This window comes from Bactrocera oleae, chromosome 4 (assembly GCF_042242935.1).
Source record: "Bactrocera oleae isolate idBacOlea1 chromosome 4, idBacOlea1, whole genome shotgun sequence".
Lineage (NCBI taxonomy): Eukaryota > Metazoa > Arthropoda > Insecta > Diptera > Tephritidae > Bactrocera > Bactrocera oleae.
Window position 1 is genome coordinate 43473229 of NC_091538.1, and position 6747 is coordinate 43479975.

Sequence of the window (6747 nt, forward strand, 5' to 3'; positions counted from 1 at the left end):
AATAAGCCGTGCCACTCCCAAAAAAAAAAAAAAATGTTTACCCTCTGTTTCTCTCTGTGATCGCCGATCTAATTTCAGGCTTTATATCATTTTGTGGCTTAGGTATTGGAATCCCCCTTAAGGGAATTCAGCTCGTCCTTCTCGCTTAGTTTTAGCTGTTACTAAGTTCGTAAACAAAACTATTAAAAATAAGCAAAATATTGCAAGTATTAAATTAGTTCTAATATTTACCGCCAGTATTTAATTATAACTTTTGCATTTGCATTTGGGACTCATTTAAACTTAACTGCACTTAAAAGGGGTAAGTTAGAGGCCCATTCATTCCCAATTGTGTCCCACAGAACGTAGTCTGGATGTGCTTTCTTTGAATATTTCTCGCACAGGATTATAACAATATATTATATGTAAAATTTCAATAGATTAATTAAAAATTGATTAGTGTCAAGAATATGCTGTTTTGATTAACCGGCTACAAGGCCGATTCAAACTTGTATAATCAGCTAAAAGATAGATGTTAAATCATTTAAATACATAATTACAAGCATTTCTATAATATTTAAAATATATTTCACCGTTACTAACTATGCTTTATGTGGTACACTCAGGTAAAAGAAATCAAAACTTTTCAAAAGTTAACTAGAAGAAACTAGCCAAATCGTATTGATTTTCTTGCGAAATAACTTATGTCACATTTGCATCTGATAAAAAACAAAAACAAAAAAAAAAACATGGTAAAAGATAGTGCTATATTAATAATATAATAAAGAAAAGACAGCGTGATAAATTTTGTCATCCCTTTCGAATCGAGATCAAAATAAGAATTTAGTGAAAGCAGACCAAAGGGCAATGATTAACAGATGCGGAAGTTCAAATATACAGTGAGCTAATAAGAGTGTGTAGGAATAAGAGGTTGTGAAGATATGAAACGCATATCTATGTTATGAAGTAAATATAACAGAGGGTGTAGTATTGACTTTTACTATTTACTGTATACGTAGCTTTCATATATATATTATATATAAATGTAGCGCTACGCATATTTGCTCGTTTGCTATTTGTTTACGTTACGCATGAAATTCCATATAGACCTGCTTGTGTGTGACACTGCGTATACGCAACTCGTGATATTCCATATAAGCGCTCTCATGCTGCCTGTTCAGTTGTAAGCATCCAATAAAAGCGTGTAGAACATTTATTTTAGCTTGTTTGTTGATAGCGCTCGTTTGTTAGTGTCTCAGAAAATGTTTATACGACTCTCTATATTGCTATAACCCAGCCACCTAAACACTATCTCCATCGTTGCTATGTATCTATTCTTGCTCTTTACTACAATGTGTATTTGCATTTAATGGGTTTGGCTCAAGGCGACAGCTAAGTAAGTCCCAGGTTGGCACTTCTCAAGTGACAAATGGTTTGGGTGGGGTTACCATTTGTCAGTCCTGCGAGGAGCCGAAAAACTAATACACAGTTAATTTTACCGTTAGTGGGTGCGTCCATGGCACTTTGTACTTACCTATTATTATTTAGCTTTTACCGCCACTTGTGAAGCTTTCCACGCCTGTATGTGATTTTGTGTACTGTTCAATGTGTTGTAGTGCGACAAGATTTTTATACTCTCGCAACATGTGGTTTTAGTGTTTTTATTTACCTATACATGTTTAATGTTAAAAGTTTAAAATCAACACATTAGCAATATACTATTTGGAACCGAAAGGAAAGTTAATTAATTAAGAAATTAAAGTATTTGATAAAAAATTACTGTGTTGCCTCTTTTTAATTCATGCAGATTTCATGAGAGTTTTGGCCTAAGATATACAATTACACCTTATTTTTAAGTGAAATTTTATAGTTCAGCTCTTTAACTACCTGACCGATTTGAACAAATATTTGTTTAGAATATTCTCACTATATCTTTTTGGCTCCTTTTACATTTTGTTACCCCAATATCCCGAAAATGAAGATCTTCATGCTAATAACTGATTTTATACCTATAATATTCTTAGATAACACTGAGAGAAATTTTTACTTTTCAATAATGAAATTTTATGCTAAAAATAAACGATATCGGTTCAAATTTTTTATAATATCTACATATCCGATTTACGGTTATCTGGTAGTACAAGGTGCGTTCCAAAGAAAAAGTAACAAAGTAAACTCTAGACGTGCCGTCTATATGTCGACTAGTGCGTTAGAATCTGCTCTCCTTTATCGACTTCCAGTAAAAATTTCATGACATTTCATCTATTGGAAGTGAAGTTATTGCGATTTAAGTGTCAGTATGTTTTTGTCATCGGTGCGAAAATGAGCTTCGAACAAAGAGCCAACATTAAATTTTATTTTAAAATTGGTAAAACTTTTACCGAAACGTTTCAATTGATGAAACAAGGCGATGATTGTCTATCCCGTAGCAGAGTGCGCGAGTGGTGTTTTCAAAGTGGTCGTGAGGACATAAATGACGATGAACATGTGGGCCAACCAAAATCCGTGATCACCGAAAATTCCATCGAAACTGTGCCGGAATTCATAAAAACTCAGCTGAAATCATCATTGAAATTGATGGAAATATAATTGAACATCTCCAAAACATCGATTTATTGTATTTTGACCGAACATTTGGGCTTACAAAAGGTGTGTGCATGGTTTGTTCCGCACAAATTGACTGACGCCAAAAAATTGCTTAGAATTCAATATTCGAAGGACCGATTATTTGACCAAAAATCACATTTTAACAATCAACCACTCTCCGTATTCACCTGATATGGCACCGTGCGACTTCCACCTTTTTGGGAAAAATGGATTTGCCGAGGAAAGGAGAGCGTTATACAGACGTGGAGGCCATTCAAAAGGCTTGAACCGGCATACTGGCGGCCATACCGGGCAACGAGCTAAAACACTCGTTCGACATGCTTTTGGACCGTGCAAAAAGCTGTATTAAAGAAGAAGGAGACTATTTTGAATAAAATAGATTGATTTTGCCGATCAAACCAATTGTTCTGTCTTTTTTTTTTAAGTCCTATTTACTTTGGAACACACCTTCTATATATACATACATACAAGTATATATCGTCTTATATAAAAACTGCATGCATAAAACAATATATAAACATTTTAATGAAATAACATAGGTAGAAGTGTCTAAGTCTAAGCCTGCCAATTAAGAATGAGTTTTTGATTCACAAAAGGGTTTTATTTTCTTGAGAAATATGGTTTCATGATTTGCTTGAAATGAAAATAAAAATATAAATGTGGTAGTCAACAATTCAAAGTCAAAACGTCATAGAGCAGAATGCACATTGGCTTTAATAAAATATGTACAAGTAGCAAAAGATGTCTGCAGGAAGGTCTAAGCAATTGGACAATTGAACACACTAGCTATATCAACGAGTGTTGTTCTTCTGTAAATCCAATAAAATGATCTTTGCTTCATGACTGAATATGCTACAATTTAAATTATGTTCAATGTTGAGAAAATGTTAGCTTTAAATCTTCAGTGGTAAACAACATGAAAACAGCATTATCTAACGCAAGCTAGCCCAGATTCTCAATACAACAGTTTTTGAGGAGCTATACGAGGTCGTGGTTGCATTACTGAATATTTTTAATATATTGCACGATGCTACCGACAGTAATACATATGTACCATATGTGCAAAAGTAAAGTCCGCTTGGACCCTGGATAAAATTTAACCTAATATATAATATTAAAACATTTTCTTCTTACCGACTTCGACTACAACACTTTTCACAAATATATTCTACAGACAATTTTCACCAACCTATATAATTTGGTGACCGAATTACAATTTTTAACTTGATTTATCTATTTTATTGAATTCACATATTTAATTAGGTGACAACACTCGTCAAAAATAATTTTTAGATAAGCTTTCCTAGCCTTCTCTTATGACTTGTACCCATATATAAGGTTGGCCGTTATTTCCCTTCCGCTTTTTTGCTCTTCATTCAATGCTTTATAAAAAGTTTTACAGTGATCGGATTTAGTTAAAATATGCGCCGTTTTGTTCGATGATCTGTTTCCATCTAGACGGCAACTTCATAATACCTTCCTCGTAGAAGCCCTCCTCCTTATTTGCGAAGAATTCGGACAGCCACTTTTCACAAGCCTCTTTTGAGTTCAACTTCACACCACCAAGGGCATTCGCCATGGACAGGAACAGGTGGTAATCACTTGGCGCTACGTCCGGGCTATATGGTGGATGCGATAAAACCTCCCATCCGAGCTCTCGTAGTTTCTGACGAGTCATTAACGAAGTGTGTGGTCTAGCGTTGTCCTGGTGGAACACTACACCCTTCCTGTTGGCCAATTCTGGACGCTTCTGGTCGATCGCCTGCTTCAAGCGGTCCAGTTGTTCGCAGTAGATGGTAGAATCAAGCGTCTGGCCATATGGGAGCAGCTCATAGTGGATGATTCTCTTCCAATCCCACCAAACACACAGCAAAACCTTCCTGGCCGTCAATCCCTGCTTGGCCACTGTTTGGGACGATTCACCGGCCTTCGACCACGACCGTTTTCGCTTGATATTGTCGTATGTGATCCATTTTTCGTCGCCAGTCACCATCTGCTTCAAGAATGGGACGACTTCGTTCCGTTTCAGCGGCATATCGCAGGCGTTGATTCGGTCCAGAAGGTTTTTTTGCGTCAAATTATGCGGCACCCAAACATCAAACTTTTTTTGTATCCAGCCTTCTGCAGATGGTTCAAAATGGTTTGGTGACTAACTCCCATCTCCTGGGCGATGTCACGAGATGCCATATACCGGTCTAACTCGATGTATTCCATGATTTGATCGGTATTTGTCGTCACAGGTCTTCCGCCGGCTGGCTTATCCATGGTGTCGTTTTCACCGGCTCTGAATCGTCGAAACCATTCCTCCGCGGTTCGAAGTGATAGAGTACCATCCCCCAAAACACCATTAATCTCACGGAACGTTTCTCTAGCGGATTTGCCTTTAACGAAGGAAAACTTTAAAATAGCGCGAATTTCGGCGTTAGTGAACTCCATGTTTACACGTCTATAACTGTTGAACGCAATATCCAAACTAATCATGCATAGCGTTGTTTTGTAGGTTATGTCAAGACCTTTCAAATTATGTATAGTGTTGCCAGATACGAGCTCTGTAGCGCTTTGTACATAGCCGCGAAATTCAAAAGACAAAAAAGCGGAAGGGAAATAACGGCCAACCTAATATTATTTTATGTTAAAAATATTTGGTAATTTCTTGATCAAAGTATTTATTAGAGGTGGCAACTTTGGCCAGAAGAAGGTTTATTCTTAAGTGTTCTTTTCACTGTTTGAGCTTATCCCTTCTAAAGAGTTTGATGACTCTTAAATTTGTTACCTAAGTTTTTCAAATAGATGGCAACCCTCAAACTTTTGTAATCATCCAAATACAATACTATAAAGAACAAAACATTCATTAAAAATAATTATTAATGTCGCTTCTGCCTCCACTGTGTGTGTGGGATACACTACCAACGTGACGGAACGTTGTTACGCAACATAATTTCGTTTCTCTACCAAAATCGCTTCATATGAGTGTAAGAGATATTTTATATGAATATTTCCTACAGGATCCATTTTAAGCGATTTAAATATTCTTTCTCACAAATTTCATGCATGTAAACGCCTTGGTGACTATAAAAAGACACTTCTCTGCTCATGTGCGAACATTGATATGATCATACGCATGCTATTGTGGGGGGTGTGCGTACTCAAATGTGAATAATAAAAGCACTAAAAACAGATCAATCAATTTCATCGGCAATATTAAATTTATTACTTTAGCAAATGTGTTACGGATGTTATAAGGATGTGCTTTAATTCAATGGGCATAATTTCCTATAGCTGTTAATATATCTGCTTGTATATGTGAGTGTGAGTTTGTGCTCTGTACAAATTACGAGGATAAACGAATTTTGGAAAAGAGTTGTTAAATGCTTGAGTGACAGCTGTTCGAAGGCAAGTCTTAACAGATTACTCGTAGAAGACTGTGTAAGGAAAATAAGATTATAACTGGGTACATAGACAGTTATGTGGGTGGATAAAGTGATTCCATGAATTTTTAAAGATTTTCGCATGGAAGTGTGTATGAGGTAAATATATATTATTTTATTTAAGCAATTTGATTTCGGCGGATATAGGAATAGCAAATTTGCAAAGCAAGAAACCCAGGAGAAACCCATACACAGACTTTGAACCCTGCTATATGCATTTAGGGAGATTTACATATATACAATATATAAATATATATGCACATACACAGACGAAAATTTTAATATTTTCCCATAGAAAAATGTATGAGTAGTGCATTGAATGCAGATCTAAACTGCACTGGATTTCTGTCTATGCATAATTTACATAAAACGAGAAAAACCGTTAACTTCAGATGCACCGAAGCTACCCCATAATACCTTTCACAAATATAAAAGAGTTCATTCGATAACTTTATTTTGATCGTTCAGTTTGTATGGTAGCTATACGCTATAGTGGTCCGATCTGAACAATTTCTTCGAAAATTTTACCGTTGGTTTCGGTTTATGTAATAAGAAGCTTCTTGAGGAGAAAAGGACATGTGCAAAATTTCGACATTTCAAAAAATGAGGGACTTGTTCGCGTATATAAAGATAGACGAACATGGCTAAATCGACTCAGCTCGTTACGCTGATTATTTGCGAGTATAAGTATGTATACATTATACAATATTATCTCTGACGTTTTCTTTTGAGT